The following is a 20,163-nucleotide window of genomic DNA, read 5'->3' as shown; positions in this document are numbered from 1 at the left end:
ATCTCATACCAGCTTTCAATGCCGTCTGAAATATGTTTGAAAACTTTCATTTTAATTGTTTCAATTAGCTGTAATTTCCAATTAATTCATCAGGTGAACAAATATCTTACTAAGATTCTATGTATCACTCTCACTGTATGTTGTTGGACTCTCTCTTATGTTAAACAGTATTTATTACTCTTTAATAATAAAAGGAGAAGTCTAATATAAACAAAGGGGAATTATTACTACAAGCAATAGTTTATATCTCGTAATACATATTTCCGGAAAGAAGGAAGAAGAGTAAAAGAGGATTTCGGGGGAAAAAAGAGAGAAGATAGAGGGCGAAAAAAAGAAAAGAGGAGGAAGAGAAGGTGAGCAAGGTAAAGAAAGAGTAGGGAGAGGAGAGTCTGGTAGAGATAAGAGAGCCAGACAGAGAGAGAGAGAGAGGGAGAGGGAGGAAAGCAAGGCAGAAAGAGAGAGAGAGGAGAACAAAGAGAGAGAGTGTGACGAGCTAGGCAGAGAGAGAGAGAGAGGGGAAAGAGAACTAGGCAGAGAGAGAAAGAGAGAGAGGGGGAAATAGAGCTAGGCAGAGAGAAAGAGAGAGGGAAAGAGAGCTAGGCAGAGAGAGAGAGAGAGGGGAAAGAGAGCTAGGCAGAGAGAGAGAGAGGGGGGAAAGATAGCTAGGCAGAGAGAAAAATACCAGGTTCTTGACCTAAAATGCACCAAACACTGATGTTTATACGTTTTCTTTTACTTTTGCAAAACTCAATCATGTTCTGTTAAGCCAAAAGCAACAATTTTCTTCTATGAAACAACCAAACGAAACAGCATGAATAAATATTTGACGATATAAAGAACTTGGAGCATAAAAAATTGTTATGAGAATGACTAAATTTGGCATTAAATAGCATGAAAAAGGTTGATATGCCATAAAACCAAACAACCAAACCAAACAGCATGAATAAATATTTGAAGATATAAAAAAAAACTTGAACCATTGAAAAAAAAAAACTTTTGCGTAAATTACTGGATTTAAAATAAAATAACCCAAAAAGGGTTGATATGCCGTAAACAAACAAACCTAAACTATCCTTTCTGGTCAATTTCCTTCCCATAATTGTGAGTTTTGGCTTCCTTAAATTTCCTGGGCAACGCCGATACACAAGTTTTGCTAGCTTAAATCAAACTGAAGTCTGTTTGTGTTATTGAAATGTACGATTTATTGGTAAGGCCAAAAAATGAGACTATTTCTAAAATAATTTTTCATAGCGATTTGATTTTAAAAGAGCACCAACATCTTTTTTTTACTATATTCCAAACTAGTAGGCCTCCTGGCATTGCCTGTGTGGCGAAAATTGTGGGAATGCAGGCTTACTTCTTAAACAGCCTCAGTGTGCGCTTTGCCGACGTAGCATCATAATGCTGAAAAGGGTCCAAGATGGCGCCTGTAGCCTTATATAACAATGCAGTCTCGCCGAATCTTGTGTGCTCTCACGCACACATGCAAATTTAGAGGACTGTCGTTTATAAAAACAGGCCACTGAAGCAGATGAGACAGAGGTGAAAACGAGTGTACAGAAAGTACTAACGGACAACGCTGCTGCAGTGAGCTGAAGTTTTATGTGTTCATTTTTTTTTCTTTGCAACGTCAAGCTATTTCAGCATACATTTTTTACCATGGACAGATTCGACCTGAAGCTGATACCCGAGTTTAACGGGTAAAATACACTTAAATGATATTTTAATTTATACAGATTTCGTATTTATTTTTACAGAGCTAATTCTCTATTGATTATTATATTGTACCTAATATATAGTAGTGATTTCAAAAGTAAAATAAAAAATGTGACTTGGGTGTCATCAGCTAGAATCGAAACCAAAACATAGTTCGCCAAACTTATTCATTACCCTCGGAGCTACACGCATATAAAAAGTAAAAAAAAAAAAAAAAAAAAAATCTATAACTATATTTGTGCATGCATAAAAGAGTGCATTAAGTTGACTTACGCCTGCCAAGTTCTAATTTTTTTTAACTTTGACTCTCTTAGCAGCTATTTTTATCAGCTAAAAATCAAATTGACATCATTCCATAGGTTCCAATCCCCTATATATCAATTTTCAAGTCTGCAGGTAGACTAAAAATTAACAGAGGAGTTTGGTATTGAGATTGTTCCTCACACGTATAGGTTCCAAAACTATTGAGCACTAGCAGACTGCCTGGCATTGCCAAGTCGTAAAATGCACATAACCATCATATTTTAATTCATGCAGATTCCTTATTATTATAGAACCAATTCTCTATTGATTATTATCCGATATATAGTAATGATTTCAAAAGTTATAAAAGGAAAAAAGAATATGATTTTGGTGCCATCTGTTAGTATCGAAATCAAAACGTTTAGGGATCTAACCTTAACTGTTATCTATTATTCCAGCGTCGGTACCATCTAAGCTACCAACTAATGGATAAGAAAGGTTAAAAATTAAGTGACTTCAAGCCATGAATGTTTGATTTTGTGCATGCGCAAAAGTAACAGCTTTATTCGATTTACTTGCGTCAAGGCCAACTTGGGGGGGGGCAATTTTAACATCATAGCAGCTATTTTTACAGACTAAAGACAAAATTATTTAAATTATTCCACAAATTTAAATCCTCTATATATCAAGTTTCAAATCTGGAGTCCAGACAATGTCACTCATTTATTTATACAGGTTGTCCCCCCCCAAAAAAAAAGCTGACGGATTTCAAATTTGATTAACTTCCTTAATATTTAAGTTATTTTTACCAATTTTTATATGTAGGTAGATAAGCCTCTCTGTGAATTTTTGAGATATAGTAAGATATCAGTCTACTTATTCTAATTCTATTTACACAACTTAATCTAAGGTATGTTTTTCACAAGGTCTAATTTTAGTTCTGAAAAATGATGTTACTCAAATGTCCACCATTTTCATTTTTCACACTTGTGCTCTCTGCAGGGCATTGTCCAGTATATCACTTAATGTTTCAGGGCTTATGACCCTAATTTCCTCCTCTATATTGTTTTTAAGGGCATTTATTGTGGCTGGTTTGTTTGCGTATACCCGCTCTTTGAGGTAACCCCAAAGGAAGAAATCTGCACATGTAAGATCTGGCGAGCGGGGTGGCCAATTTATCTTACAGCCACACACACTCTGCTAATCTCTGATGATTCTCATCACTTCTTGCCGTACAGAGTCTAGCAGAGTTAGGGAGGTCACATGCAGACCCTTGCTCATGAAATCATGCTATCATAGCTTTTATTGCAGTAGGAGTAGTGTAATTTCTTGTGTTGAAGTTTCGTTGAAATTCTCTTTGAGTTTCTGATATTGACTCATTCAACCGAAAATACGACTTTATGATAAATATCCGCTCCTTGCTAGTGTAACAACTCATAATGACCTTGGAAAGGTTACTCTAAATGATCTGAAAAAATAAAAGAAAATATAAAAAATTAAGGAAGTTATTAGTTTTTTTTTAACCATCAGCTTCATTTGAGACACTCTGTATATATATATATATAAAAATGCATGTACGTTTGCTTGAACCTTTTTTATCCTAATGCTACACAATTATACACAATGTAGAAACTATGCATGAATAAAACTAAGTAGAATACTTAAATGAAATCAATCATCCAGTAAGAAACCATAAAAAAATCAATTAATGAAAGTCGTTTTTCAAAGGAATATGCAAATTAGTTAACTTTTATGAAGTCTCTTGCATATCCATAACTGAGTATATTAAGTTCATTTTAATTTTTCATCCCCCGACAAAAGGAAGATGGATCTGTAAATTCACCCTTGTCCGTTCATCTGTTCTCACTTTTAATAACTATGCCTTAGAATTTAAAAATTTTTTTGCACAAACATTAAACATGATATGAGTAAAAAAGTAACAGAACGGATTTTCCGGGAAAACTCCAGTTGCCCCACTAGGAGTGCCTTTCGAGTTAAAATGGCTAAAATTGACACTGTTGGGGTGGGGGTAAATGATGGAATTAATCATTTCTTTTTTTGCATGGTGCAGAACTCAAATTTACATATGTTAATGCCTAAAACTGCACCGTTTGCTCATTTTCACCAGGATTTGATGTCCTCTAAGAACTTTTGGAGCTAAATGGGTGGGGGTGAGGAAAATGCTGAACAGTAATTTTTTTTTAATGCCTCGTTCACTCTGCACTCACGGGGGACCATGCATGCTTCACTTGTTAAATAGAAAATGTAGGGTTTTAATATCAATGCAAGTGCGACAAAAATCTAAATTTTATATAAGGAAATCAGTATAAACTCTAAATTAGAAATTGCAATCTATTATTCAACAAGAATACAAAAAATTGTTTTGTAGTCGAATAATAAATTGTTGGAATTCTTTATATCAATACACTATCTCGACTTTCACTCGTTCCAACACTCCAGATTGTCTAATGTCTGCGCCCGAATTTGGTGATTATTAGTTGTTAATTCTCGTCATTCTCGAAGCAATTGCTGGTGGCCCGGAGGTAAAGGCTTAGCAAATAGAGTCAAAGTTGGCTTTGTGGCTGGGTTTGAATCTCTCAACTGGCCACAATTTTCAACTCCTACACTGATGATTGCATAAGCATAAAACACTAGTGGCTTTAGGTAAAAAGGAATATTTATATATATATATATATATATATATATATACTAGTAGGCTGATTCGACGTTGCTCGGGAGTGAATATTGATCAACGAATGTTTCACACTCCCATATTTTTATTGTCATCAAAATCAATGAAATAGTATAGATTGTATGCTCTAGCTGGGGACCCATCGTAAAGGAAGGAGGAAACTTCACATGTCTCTCGCAGTGACTAAGTTCAGAATATATTGTAGTCTACATTGCACTGTAGAGAACCTACTGTTTTTATAAAATTATTTTCATAGATTATGGCTCGCATTAAATTTTAAAAACCAAGTATCATGCTTCAAGTGTACTCTAAACAGAAACATTCATTTTGAATGCGCTCTTGTCATACTTACAAAGAACTTACTGTTGATTTTATATGCTAGACCTTTCGGCTTGTGTGGTAATAAAACTTCTCAAACAGACTTGTGATGTTAAGCTGTGTAAGATGCTAACAAGTCAAAATCGCCTGTTTTTTTTTCTCGTCGGATTATCGATACTTATCGAAGACATTCTGACACAAAACTTATCTAAGAACACTGCCAGACACAAATATTGCCTGTGTGAAATTTCGTAAAATTCGACTCAGCTGTTTTTGGGTCCATAGGGAACGAACTCAAAGTTCGTTTTATATAATAGTAGAGATATAGAAGTATAATGACTCGTTCATTTCCATATATTTTTTTTTCTTTCTTTCATTTAATTAAAAGGAGAAAAACTGGTTTCAACAAGTGACACATGGGTAATTAAATAGTATAAATAGTGACTTAAGCCTTAAAAAAAAAAAAAAAAAAAAAAAAAAAAAAGCAATGATTGACATGTACACCGAAAACAAACCAAGTTTAATAAGAGAAGAAAAAAATAAAGTGGTTAAAATAACAAAGACGGATATTCTTCGGATGGGTCCACTAAATCTACTACTTGAAATAAAAAATGTGATACGAAGTGCCTTCAATAAGTTTCCAGACTTTTTTGTATAGCCATTTAAAATTGTTGTTAGACTCTTGAAAATTCAGTACGTTATTGCTATTATATCTTATAAGATGACTGACCATTTTTTTTTATTTCAGGTTACAAATTTCATAAACATTTTTTTTTTTGGGGGGGGGTCACCGCTTATCAAGGCCCGAAAGCCCCTCGAAGATAAGGGTAAATGAATATAAGTTTGTAGTGAAGTAATCCTTAATTAGGTAAATTGGGTGGAATTTGATTATTTACGAGGACGACCTAACAGGAACTTGTTTACATTAGATTTGAAGGCTACCATGTTGTGTTCAATCGGGCAGTTCTGGGAAGGAAACTGTTCATGGAATCTGCGTTCACATTTAGGCACAGGGGAAAATCATATATAGTGGTTTTAGCTAGTCAAGTGTTTTGTTTGTGAAAGTTTGTCCAGTGCGGGGACCATAGATTGAAATTCAGACAAGCACTTACCATGAAAATAGCAATAGAGAAGAGACAGGCTGGCGATGTCTCTTCTGTGGGAAAGAGGTTACAGGGAAGATAAAAGGGCATCGCCTACTAGGTTTCAAAGCCGGTTTGGAACTCTATCAAGGTATGATAGGAAATGCTGAGCAGCTCCTGCTCCTGCCCAGATAATAGTACTCCATTGTAGAGCGCACCTGGCTCTTATACAGATAGAGGATTATATCGGGAGTGAGATATTTACTGAAGCAGTAGAGTGATCCAACCATCTTTCCAGTGATCTTGGAAACTGATTTGATGTTCCATTTCAGATCAGGAGTGAATATCAGTCCCAGAAGCTTGTCAAGACTAGAGCCATTCATTTTGATTGGGACATGGTGGGGATCAGAACGATTATGATGAAAGGAGAGAAGCTTGGTTTTCGATGCATTAAAACTAACCAACCACCTTTTTCCCCCATTGCACCACGTTCTCAAGATCAGAAGAGAGAGAATCAGAAAGATCTTTGTCATTGCTGGTTTTTGAAGTGTTGCCATAGAGTGTCATGTCATTTGCATAAATGTCTATGAATGACCTAAGAATGTGATTTGGGAGATCAGGAACAGGGTTGGACTCAGGATGGAACCTTGAGGGACACCAGCGTTAATAAGCAAGTTTCTGATTTCTGCCTATCAACGACTACTCTTATTAGTTCAGAGAGAAAGGATTTTATAATTGAGGGGACATTCCCAGTTATTCCATAACTGACGATCTTGTAAAGTAGACCATAAAGACAACTTTATCAAAAGAATGAGATATGTCAAGAGCTATTGCTCTAGAGACAAAGCCTCCATCGAGCGATTCGCTAATCCTGTGTGATGTAACAATTAGTACATCAATTGTAGATCTTGCAGAACGGAAATCATACTGCATGTCACTGAGCAGGTTATTTTTGCTGAGGTGATTGACCACTTCTGTTTATTACAGATTCCAGCAACTTACTCATAATGCACAGGAGACTAATTGATCTATACTGAGAAGGAGATGATCAATCAGCGAAATTTTTAAATACAAGGCAGACTGATGAAGTTTTCCAAGGTGTAGGGAAGCATTTCTCTTTAAGGCAACATTTAAACAGCTTTGTAAGTATGGAAACTAGTTCCGGTTGAAGTTTTTTGAGCACTATGACTGCAATACTGTCGGGGCCAGTTGCTTTACTAGAATCAAGGTTTTTGATAAAGCTTGGCAACATTACGTACAAAAATTTGTACGTTGCTTAGTGTTGTAAGTCACAGGAGGGAATATGGGGGGTAGGTGATCCTGATCTTTTTTTTTTTTTTTTTTACATAGGCATCACCACATTATCAAGGCCCAGAGGCCACTCAAGGATAAGGGTTAAAGAGTGTACAGTAGAAATTGGACAATATAGTAATCATTAGTAATGAAAATTTGGTAAATTTGATAACTTATATGGAACGGCTCATCAAGAACTTATGTACTTTAGACTTGAACACAACCATATTGTAGTCAGCCGGAAAGCAGGAAAACGGAAGACAATTCCACAGGCGTGCAGTTCTAAGAAAGAAGCTTTGTTCATGGAATCTACGTTTAGGTTTAGGCACAGATAAAGAGTGGGGGGGAATTATTGATAGTGTTTACAGCTAGACGAGTGTTTCTTGTGAAAGTTTTGCGAGGAGGGACCATAGATTGAAGCTCAGTCGAACACTTTCCATGAAAATAACGATACATCAGAGACAAACTCGCAACATCTCTTCTGTGAGATAGAGGTTGCAAGGAGGAGAATTTGCTGCAAAGTTCTTGGCAAAGAATTTTGCTTTGTCAGATGCTGACGAGATTACCTCAGGTCCATTGATGATGGTAGGGATAGAGGACACACTTCTTTTCAGGATCCTGTTTGTTATTCGCCCAGACTGCTTGGAGCCAAACCGCTGCTCTGCTACTTTAAACTTGACGTACTGAGTATACGAATCTCTTGCATTTTTATTACTCTTCTACGATGGTTGCTGGTAGTCCTAAAGCTGGCTTTAATTTCACAACATCTATTATGCTGAAAACAATAGACATAATGATTTCTGTGCACAATGGTGGTGCGCATTCTGGAGTGAACCATGGCTGGCTGTTGAGCGTTAGCTGGAATTTTCTGGATGGTATGAAGCGGTCTATACCCACAGTTAACCATTCAGTCAGGTCTGATATCATAAAGGACACATTTTGTTGCTATTATTATTATTAATATTAATCTTATTATTATAACCATCACCAACATTATTATTTTACTACATTTATTTATCATTATTTTTCTATCAACTATTACTATTATTATGATAATTATGAACAATATTATTATTTTTGCTATTCAACACATTCATTTCAATTATATGTGTGTATATGTATGCACATGTATGTGTATATATGTACGTATATGTATGTTAGTATCGGTGTACAAGGTGCCTTAAATAAGTTTCCAGAATTGTTTTGTCCAGGCATTTAAAATTGTCATAGACTCTTGAAAAATCAGTATCTTATGAGATGACTGACCAATTTTTATGAGTTCAGGTTCAAATGAATAGATATAGCAGGGATTGGAATACACCCTACTAAAGCCAGATTGTCACAGCTGGTGAATTTAAAAAATGCAATCTGGATGTGAGGATACTTTATAAAAATGATATGCAATAAAATTCTGTTTTAAACTTTTAAAAAAATGCTACAGAAACGTATGGGATGCTTCAGACTGCTTTTGGACCAACTTGCATGAATCAAGCATCAGTTTTTGAGTGGCATAAGAGATTCAAGGTAGGCAAGGAGTCTGTGACGGATGATGAGAGGTATGGGAGGAGTAAAGAAGTCAGAACACTAGTAGATTGACCAAATAAAGAATTTCATGAATAAGGACCGCCGTGTGTCTATAGAGACAATAAGTGCACAGTTTTGTTAGGGAACTGTACACACAATTATTTGCAAGGAACCAAAGATGTGGAAAATTTGCGTGAATGCACCAGTCCACAACCCCATCTTTGTCACAGACTATTTGACAAAGATGGGCATCAAGACAGTTCCTCGCCCTCCCAATAGTGCAAACCTTGCTCCCTGTGACTTTTGGTTAAGCTCAAGGAAAGCCTTAGAGGCTGTTGTTACTAGACAATTGAAAAGATGGATTGGTTGGTTGGTTGGTTGTTTTACGGCATATCAACCCTTTTCAGGTTATTTAATGCCGAATCTGGTGATTTGGAAGAAAATTTTTTTAATAGAATATATTTGTTTTTTGCAAGTCAGTTTCTATTTAACCCATAGTTGGGACCCTAACAGATACTACTACTCCGGGTCAGAGTGGACCTGGGAGTAATGGCAATTAAAGGGTGGCTCCACACTCCCCAGAGCCTGCAAGCTGGGGCCTCACCATCGGATATAGTTTAAGGTCATATCCAGGACCCCCATTGAGGGACTTTTACCCTCTGCAGGGGGCAGTCGGCGTATTCTAATGCCCCACCGACAGGGCCGAGAAGATGGAAGCTGTGACAAGGGTCATTGACACGCTCACACAAGAGGACTTTTAGAAGTTGTTGGAACAGTACAACAACTGCATTGCAGCCAGAGGAGATTACTTCGAAGGGGCTAGAGTTTCTTGTGTGTACTATCAATAGAATTTCCCATACGAAAATGTCTGAAAATCTAATGAAGGCATCTCTTAGTGCGATACAAAAAAAAAAAAAAAGTGCTATTTCAAACTCAAGTGTGACTAGCACATTGACGGACAGAGCTGTGGCCACCAATAACATTTGCTAGTGTGCACCTAAGAAAAATGTGAAATATCTGTCATAAGAAAATAAAGGGTTCTTATTTAGAATCCAACCAAGTCGTAGTGTTTTTGTTGGCCATAATTAAATCCAATGAAATAGAAAAAAAAAGAATACAACTCAAATCGAAGTGTTGAGGGGGAAAAAAAATCAGCCTAACGTTTAATGCAGTTTAGTTGTAAAAATCACTAAAAGTTGTAAATTTTGATTTTCTTAGTTTTAAATAATTATCAAAAAATTATTATTATTAATTATTATTAAAATTATTAAAGTATTTTATTTAATACTTGATTGATTTACGTGATTTTTAGAATATGGGATCTTCGTTCTATATAGAGTATATACACCATATAGACTTTTCTGTATTTTCTTTATTTTTAATTGTTGCCATAAGTGCCAATCTGAATAAGCACTGACAAATCTTTATAATGTACGAACTCTTGGACAGAATTTCGAGCAGAACACTTTATTTACTTCACGGAGGTAGTGTGCTCTTGTTCTGTCAGGATAGAGGTCCTAACTAATTTGCAATTATATTTTTTGGATTGACCCTTCAACCTTCAGAAGAATATCACTTTTTACAATTTATTTTTCCAAGTACTCTAACCACTGCGCCATGGGTCCTTGTGCTCAAGATGAGAACTGTAATCCAATTATTCCAAATAATACGAATAGCCAATCCTCATTTAAAAAATTCAGAAACGTGTACTTGTTACTTGGTTAAGCCACTTGTGAATTTCAAACCCCCCTCGTTACTCCATCCAACAACAACGATGATAGTATATTCTTTCCAGAGAGCTTCGCCATATGATTGAGAACAAAACTGTCTCTCAAGAGGCAATTGTTCTGTTATATAAACAAACGTGTAGATTGGCAGTTTCTACTAAAGTACTTATGGAAAGGAGACGCACTTCTATATATTAGCATATAACGATAACCGTCATACGAAAGGAAAAACAAAACCTTTTTTTTTTATAACAACAACAAAAAGATTTATTTAATTACTTTCAATGATGGATACTCCAATTGGTTTCGATATGAGGTATGGCACAACAACTAAGTTGTTCGGAAATCCATACAGATGATTTGTTTATAATGGCGAAGGCTTTGTGTAGAACCAACCATTTTTTTGGTATAACTGTTAATCTCAGCCGGTGCAATGATTGCCACAAAACAGAGCAGATAGTAGATCTCAGGTTTTACATCAGAGTTCTTTCTCATAGATCCAGGTCTTAACGAAGACTTAGGGTGCGTCTCTCCCAGAGGATTAAATGCACCTCTACATACCAACTTTTTATGTCCCGGTGCAGACGTAGAAATATACCTTAAAATCCATATATATATATATATATATATATATATATATATATATATATATATTATACACACACACACACGTGCGTGTGTGTGTGTGTATATGTGTGTGAACATATTGTACAAAATAACTGGGCACGAGTTGCGTTCTCGACCCTATGAGAGACTATTAGTATGTCCGTATGTCTGTCACGTTTATGTTTAGAATAACATTTGCATTACAAAACACATCTATTTAACAGGCGTATGTTAATGAGATCCGTTTTCGCTTTTGTTATTTGTAAACATTTTTTTGCATATTTCTATCAAAAGTTTCTGCTATTTTGAAAGCTGTCCGTTCGAATTCAATTTCAGGATACTTTCCCCATTTAGCTGACAAAACGGAAGAAAGTTGCACATTATCTAACTGAAAAAAAGAAAGTTTTTTGGGCTCCAGAAGTCTGTCAGCAAGTTATCTTCAGCTGAAGATAAGTTCATGCTTGAGCATCAGAGAGAGAGAGAGAGAGAGAGAGAGAGGGAGAGAGAGAGAGAGAGGGAGAGAGACAGAGAGAGAGGGAGAGAGACAGAGAGAGAGGGAGAGGGAGAGAGAGAGAGAGAGACAGACAGACAGACAGAGACAGAGAGAAACGAAGATATAGAGAAATGAAGATATAGAGAAATGAAGATATAGAGAAATAGTTGGTTGATTGTTAAAGTAAAAGGTCTCAACACTAACAGTTTCTTAACCAGAAGAAGCAAAATAAAATATATATTCATAAAAATAACATATTTAATGGAAAAATAACAGAAAAACAGGCTAGTCCAAATCCAAAAACGATCCTTCAGTTAGTCTGAAGCAAACATAAGATAAACATAATAAAGCATTATAATAGTTGGCAGTGTAAGTAATAGTGTTGGGATGATTAATTGGAATCAGGAATCAGAAAAACCGGAATTTTATCAGAATTAGCACCGGAAAAATTTGTGCCTATTTTCTGATACCAAAAACGATTCTGTTTAAAAAAATAAATCTAGAAATTGTTCAAAACCAGTTCGATTAATCTATCCCTGACGATAAATCCAGCTGGATTGGAAAATACTCAGACTTACAAATATAGCAATTATATCAGTCAGTTTCTGCTAGAAGTAAAGACTTCTGTTCGTTATTAGGAAGATGGAAATAGTCCCAAATAATTTATAGATAAAAAACGTCTATTTTATTTAATGAAATATGCTTAAGAGAAAAAATGCTGCCTATATATATATATATATATATATATATAAATAAATAATTAATAAGCTTTATGCCTACAGACAATAGTGCTTCATGCTTTTGCAATCATCAGTGTAGGAAGTGACGATTGCTACTGATTGAGAGATTTCAACCCACTACAAAGCCATCTTTGACTCCATTTGCTGGTATGTTACTTCCAAGTCACTTTAAGAACTTTCTTTTCAAAGGGCTAATATTTATAAATAATATATATGTTTATATGTAATTTAACTGCTTGGGGCAGTGATTACATATGAATGAATAACAAAGTTCTCATTTAGAGAGCTCAATAGTGCGATAGTAGAGCTATATTTTTTTATAATAGCGACTATTGGAAAAATATATTTATAGCTCTACTCTCGCAAAACGTTAAACGAAAATCTGATAACCATTATTGCAATTAGTATAAATAAAAAACAGAGATAACAAAAAAAAAATTACACGTAGGAGTAGCAGTTTGCTTTAACAGTGATAAAGGATAACATTAAAACATAGTATATAATTATCAATGGATGTGGTAAAAATGTTTGGAGTCTGACTTGAAAATTTGGTACTTGTACAGTTTAATCAAGACATTAAAAAAAAATGAAAATATCTAAAAAAGGTTACGTATCCGTTTTGAACTGAAGATCCTCAAAAAAAAATTTCACTTAATTTGACAGAGTAGGTTTTTTTTTTTTTTTTTTTTTTTACAGCGTTTTTATCACAGCACGTTGAAGGCAGACATCTTGGAATTTAAAAAAAATTTTGTTTGGATGTTAGAAACGCCACGGGGAGATAACTGCATGTAAATTGCCGATACTCCCTCCCCATCTTTAATACTAGCTTTTCTTCCTAAAAATTAAACCTTTTGCTCGGTATTATAAATTGTTTTTTCGCTGTTAAACAAAAACTACTTGATGAAATTAAATGAAATTTTTTTTCGGAGAACTTCATTCCATTTAAACTGTTTTCGATATTTTCATTTTTTAATGTCTTGATTAAACTGTACAAGTACAGAAAATTTTTATCACAGCATATATAAAAACAAAAGCATTGTGACGTGACCGTCCCAGGGAGTGGTTGAGCTTCCCACTAGGGGAGGCTGAGACTTCCGGAGTACTGAAGAAAGCCGGGCAGATATGATTCTTTTATTCTTTTAATTATTCTCGGTGTGCCCGGGTGACAGCGAAAAACCCTGCTGAGAGAAATGATTAGGATTTGTGACTTTCATTTTTATGAAAAACGACAAACAATGTAATTTTTGAAGTTCGTACTCCAAAACAAGTAATGATTCAGAGTTATGGAGAAATTATGCTTATAATTCAAGTGCAGTGCTCCAACCTAAGGATCACGGGGGTGCCCCTATTAGGTCATGAAAAACGTTTGCAGATCTACAGGTGCACTCGTGGGGTGGGGTGGGGCACTCACCCCTGGGGTGACGTTGTTGGGTATGATTGGTCCAGAGAATAACCCCGGTTTCACCCCACCCCTGAATATTTAATGGAGTGCACAGTCGAAAAATGACAGGGTTGAGACAGAGGTAGGCAAAAGCCGGAGTCGGAAAAAGTGAGAGCAACTTGTTGAGAATTGCCACACACCGCTCTCTCTCTCTCTCTCTCTCTCTCTCTGCCAACCTCACTGCTATATCGAAAGAGAGAAGTGAAATCTAAATACAGACCTAGTGAAGTCGGACATTATTGACCATTGTACTGTAAAGACAATTATATATATTTATATATGTGTATATCATTTTTACTGAAAATTAATCAATAGACTAGAAGAACCGAGTTTTTTTTTTTTTTTTTTTTGTGCATGGTATTGTCTTCTTGACGGAGAACGAATTGCGAATTTTTCTTTTAGCATATGATAGACCGGCGAGGCGATGGCATACTAACCCTGATGTGAGAAGCACTGACGAACATCCGGACGCAAATTGAAGACTAACCAGCACAATCAATGGGGATCTGCTGCACGAAGAAGTCACATCTAGTCGCTGTTGACCAAGATACTGACTTGGACGATCAAAGGTGACCTTTGGTGACCTGCGACTAGGATAGGGTCACAGTGTAGTAGCGGTATACATTGATTGCACCTATATTATACTAGTTATAAACAAAAAACTGCACAGAAGTAGTATAAGCAATAGTATGTTAATGGTACTGCTGTAGTTGAATTAACTTGAATCTGATATGTACACAAGATTAAACTAATAATCAAGATAAGCAGATGAAACGTTTAAGATTAATGTATATCATAAGTGTGTTACAAATTAAACCATTAATAATATTTACGAATAATAATAATCTAATATATAAAAGGATATATGTTTGTTTGTCTGTCTATCTCCATATTTTCAAACTATCTCCCCTGAAACTAAAAGTGAAAGAGCAGCGCCAGGGGCCTCAAATGATTGGATTTTTTATGGACCGTTCATTTATGGCAACACTTCAAGATCCATAAATTACCAAGTTTTCTCTGATTCTCTCTCCTCTGATGAGCACGTGGTGCAATGGAGAAAGGAGGTGGCTGGTTAATTTTAATGCATCTAAAACCAAGCTTTATCTTTACATCATAAACATTGATCTCCATCTGGCATCAATTAAGATGAATGGCTAGTCTTGGGGAGGCTCCATGCTTTGACAAGCTTCTGGGTTCGACCTTTACTTCTGATCTGAAAAGGAACACGTACATCAAATCCGTTGCCAAGGTTGCTGGAAAAATAGTGGGATCATTCTACTGCTCCAATAGATATTCTGCATATGATGCAATTCTGTACCTGTATAAGAGCCAAGTACATCCAAGGATGGAGTACTGTTGCCACATCTGGGCAGGAGCTTCTAGAAATACCTTATCTTGCCTTGACAGAGTTCAAAATAGACTTCATAGCTTAGTGAGGGGATGCCCTTTTCTCTTCCCTGCAACCTCTTTCTCACAGAAGAAACGTTGCCAGCCTGTTTCTGTTTTATCATTATTTTCATGGCAAGTGCTCGTCTGAGCTCCAATCTATGGTCTCCCTTGCCAAACTAACATGAAAAACTCATCTAGCTGAAAACACTATCAATAATTTCCCCCCACTCTTTATCTGTGCCTAAACCTTAATGTAGATTCCATGAACAAAGCTTCTTTCTTAGAACTGCACGCCTGTGGAACTCTCTTCCGTTTGCCTGCTTTCCAGCTGACTACAATATAGTCGTCTTCAAGTCCAATGTGAAGAAGTTCTTGATGAGATATGCTCTTAAATAATCCAATTTACCAAATTTTCACTACTAACGATTACTACGATATTGTCCCATTGACTACCATACACTCATTAACCCTTATCCTCGAGTGGCCTCCAGGCCTTGATAAGTGGTAACTCCTTTGTAAAAAAAAATAAAAATAAAATAAAATGAGAAAATGTGCCCTTGCGGTTAGTTACTAAGCTCCACACAAAAACCAAAACCATGTGTCTGCTATATATAGCCATCAGAGGAGATCACTATTGGTTACTTCCTGTTCAGAGGAGATCATCCTTGGTTACTTCCTGTTGTCAGAAACAGACAACTCTTATACTTATACACTACTGAATTGCAATAGTGCTGACTATCTAATTTATTGTCCTTGGTTATTACTAGGGCAAGGACAACAGCATATTATTTTCATTGTTTTGCCTCTCGAGTGTGTATCCATTGATATCTTATATGCTTTTATATAGAGTGATGTGGTTTTCAGTTGATTAACTGTGTCGGATATACTCGAGAGTCATAACAATGAAAAGAATATTCTTTTGTCATAGCCCTAGTTATTACATCCTCAGTCTCATCATTATTATCTTTCTTTTGAATAAAAAACAAGAACATTAGCCATTACCTCCTTCTTTCTGACAAAGGTGAATGGGTTTACTGTTTTGTCTGAAACTCCTTCATTCATGAGGGTATATTGATAGGACTTTGTAGGTATTGTTGTTTCCACCCAAAATGCTCATTTTTGGGAGATAGATTTTGCCTTATATTAAAACCTGACCTTATACCAACAAATAGAAATAATTTCTTATAACCCTCTCCTTCTCTGCCTTATTCATGGGCATACTGGTAATTGCTTCAATATCATAGAAAGAAAGAAAAAAAAAAATGAAGAAAATCTTCACAGATTAAACCTAAGTTAAATGTTCTATTTCAGTGTTCAAATAAATGTTTCATTAAATAGTGCGCTTACTATTATTTGGTGCATACTAGCAGGCTGCCTGGCGTTGCTCGATCATAAAATATGCTTATATATAATATTTTAATTTATGTAGATTTCATATTTATTATCATAGAGCCAATTCTCTATTGATTATTATATTGTACCCAATACATAATAATTATTTTAAAAGTTGAAAAAAAAAAAAAAAAAAGAAAATGATTTGAGTGCCATCAACTAAAAATTAAATCAAAAAATTTAGCGCTTCAGTCTTAGTTGTTACCATTTGAGCTTTCATCAGATGGATAAGAAATAGTTAAAAGTGAACCGACTTTAATGGATGAATATATATTTGCACTTGCATACAAGAGCATTTTCAGTCGACTTATGCCTACTAAGTTCCAATTTTTTTATAGCAGCTATTTTTACCGACTTTTATATATTAAACAATGGTCCACAAACAATGCAATCATTTGACCCACCTCATGCTGCTCTGCAACCTTGCAGTTTCAGAGAAGATGCAGTTTGAAAAAAATGCAGGCAGACACAGACATAGTGAGTTTTATTTATTATGTAGTAATTTCATAAACCCCCAAAATATTTGAATTTTGAAAAAATTTGGGACTTCAGCACTTCTTATTGTTTTATTTTACTTCAGTTAAAGTTCTCAGAAATCAAGAGGCTCGCTACTTAGAGCTAACACTTGAACTCTATATGAGATACATAGATATTCAAACGTTCCATTAAAGTTCTTTATTTCTCAAACACTGAGTTAGTAAAGAAATTGAGAACATAATTTTCCTCTCCCAATTAACCATTTTCATACGTTGCAGTATATCTTTCAATTTGGTCTCTTAGTCTTAGTAGATTCCAGGACAAGAATTTATCTAGTCTGGTGGAGTATCCAGCTTTGTGATAGTACTAGAGGTTACATTACTTGGAGAAGGTGCACCATTCCTCATAAAAGCTAATGTGGGTTAGCTATAGAAAAAGATCTTATTTGGGCTGCGAATACGAAATGTGATTTTGAATATTTGGTCAGGGTTTACTTTTAGGGAAAAGTATCCTTGTATCAGGTTGTTCTGACAAACCTGTGTACAGAGAGAACTTAGATACTCGAGGATAGTGTCTAGTAGGCATTCAAGTTCTCTCCAGTAGGCATTGTGTTATTAAAACCAAGTTACAGCAAACACAGTCAACATAAAGAACTTGCCAATTCCATATGAGAAAAGGAATTTACATTTAAATGTGCATTTTCTATCCTTTTTTTTTATGTGATCTATCCCAATTTGATGCAACTAATGTCATATATGCACTTGACACACAATTCTTTTTTTCTTCTTTTTTTCTTTTTTTAAAACAAAAAAGCCCTCTCTGATGACTTCTCTTGACCTGTTCTCTCACCTTCATTCCCGTGTACCCTCGACTAGAGAAGTTCCCACTGACATGTTCTGGTGACAGCCAACTTCTGATACTCCTACTTGCCTCTTTAAACAAAAATAAAAAAATAACAAAAACAATAAACTTTCAGATCAACAGATCAGAGAAAACTAGAGCTTCCTAATATGACAAGAGTGAATTACATTTTCCCTCAATGATATTCTCTTTGCTTTGAAAATTAAAAGAGAAAAAATGCATAGAAAAATAAATGTTGAGTTTATTTTCAACAAAAGAGTTATGATCAATGGCCAAGTGGATAAGAACGTTGGTTCCAAGATATTTTAGAGTGAATTCTATTTAATTTAATCTCTAGTGAAGTAACTTAATATATATCATATACATATATATTATTCACCTACAGACTGTTTTACTGCATCACAGTTCTTCAGTGCAGCTAGTCTAGCACTCATCCTTAGCTAAAGATCAAACATACAGTCATCTAGTTCAAGAGCCGACAACATAAAGCTTGCGGGCTAGATTCGATCTACAAAAGAATTTTGACTGAACTGCGAGCCTGATCATCAATCATTCTATTTTTAACATGAAAGATGAGGTTTTCGAATTCAAAAAAAGGTATTATCTTCCTCTGATTCATCCAACCGAATTTGAATATTATGACCCCCCCAAAACACAATCAAAACCCAATAATCTCCAGTTTTGTGTAAAAATATAAAAAATAAACATAAAACAAAAAAAAAGGGCTGATTTCACCGACTGACTGATGACAGACATAAGGTGGTGTGGTGTGTGTGTGTGGGGGGGGGGAGAACAGCTTCAAATCAAAGTAACAATGTTGTCTCAGTCGGTTTTCTATTTCATTCCTCCAACAGTAATGAGCATCGCTTACCCCTGCCACTAACTTATGTAAGTTCCTGGAATCTTTCAATGGATCACGTTTTTATCTTTTTAACAGTTTCAAACATACAAATCATAATTTTATCAAATTTGCTTGGATGGATTTTTTTTTTTTCATTTTGAAATATTTTGACGTACCTTGAAGAAAAATAATTTTTATTGGGCGTTTTTTAATTTCATATTTTCGTTTCCTTTTCTGATTTTTCAATATTCAATGTTTATTTTCATTATGGTTTTAAATGTTGAGATTAACATATGTAGTTTTCTTAATTTTTTTTATTAATAGTCTTTGTCCTGCCTCTGACTTGTAATTATAACACGATCCGGTCCAAGGGGTCGAATGAGTTGCCAACCCCTTATGTAGTTGATAGTCGAAAGTTCTCCCCTCCATGTATTCGATGCCTGCAAACGATATCTTGAAATGTCTAGATAAACATTTGAGTGCTATTTTTAAAGTGCTCGATTTGTTTATTTACAAACACGTTTGCACACACACACACACATATATATATATATATATATATATATATAATTTAAAGGAAATTCAAAAATATATATTTTTCTCTACTTATTTCTATCTCTAACCCATATTAATTTTCTTATAAATTTTAAATCCAGACCTTTTATTTCAATTTTTTCAGATTCATCTGCCTTACTTTTAATGCTAGGTTTATTTATGGTGTCTTTTAAATTCAATAAAAACCCTTCAAAATTTGCTGATGAGGAGACCTTGCTTATCAAAAATCTATATATAATTATTGTACATAACTTGATGTATACCATAATAAAAAGCATTGTTTTCCGAAACGATCGTACAGATAATTGATTTTGTTGCTGTTCCTTCTTATGAAACGGATTTTTAATTTAATTATAATTTGATTTTTAAATTTTAAATTATCAATCACATTACTTAATATATATATATATATATATATATATATATACATATATACATACACACACTAACAGGATCCATATTCTAGCATTGCCTGGGATGGAATGTAAAAGAATGATTTAACTAAATATAATTTAAAATATATGCAAAAAAGTCTGGGTAGGTTTATCCATTAAAGGCGTTGAGTGAAATTTGAAAATCAAATAAGAGACGTGTTACATTTAACACTTTAAAGCCAACAACGTGAATTTTTTTTAAACGTTTATAAAATAAACGAATGTTTATTTTCAAAGAGAGAGAGATATATCTCCGAAATATATCTCTCTCTTTAAAAATAAACATTCGTTTATTTTATAAAGGTTAAAAAAATCGCATTGCTATTTGGCTTTAAAGTG

General features: G+C 34.8%; 1 protein-coding gene across 4 annotated transcripts in view; it reads right to left on the bottom strand.

Moving 5' to 3' along the window:
- LOC145293214 (rab11 family-interacting protein 1-like) overlaps positions 1-20,163 on the bottom strand; it is a 228,063-nt gene that overhangs the window by 68,293 nt on the left and 139,607 nt on the right. The gene's annotated exons all lie outside the window — the stretch shown is intronic.

Source organism: Euprymna scolopes, chromosome 14, assembly GCF_053919585.1.
Source record: "Euprymna scolopes isolate OS-2025 chromosome 14, ASM5391958v1, whole genome shotgun sequence".
In the NCBI taxonomy this organism is placed as follows: Eukaryota; Metazoa; Mollusca; class Cephalopoda; order Sepiida; family Sepiolidae; genus Euprymna; species Euprymna scolopes.
Note: the sequence above shows the minus strand (reverse complement) of the source record. Positions and strands in the feature narration are given on the sequence as shown.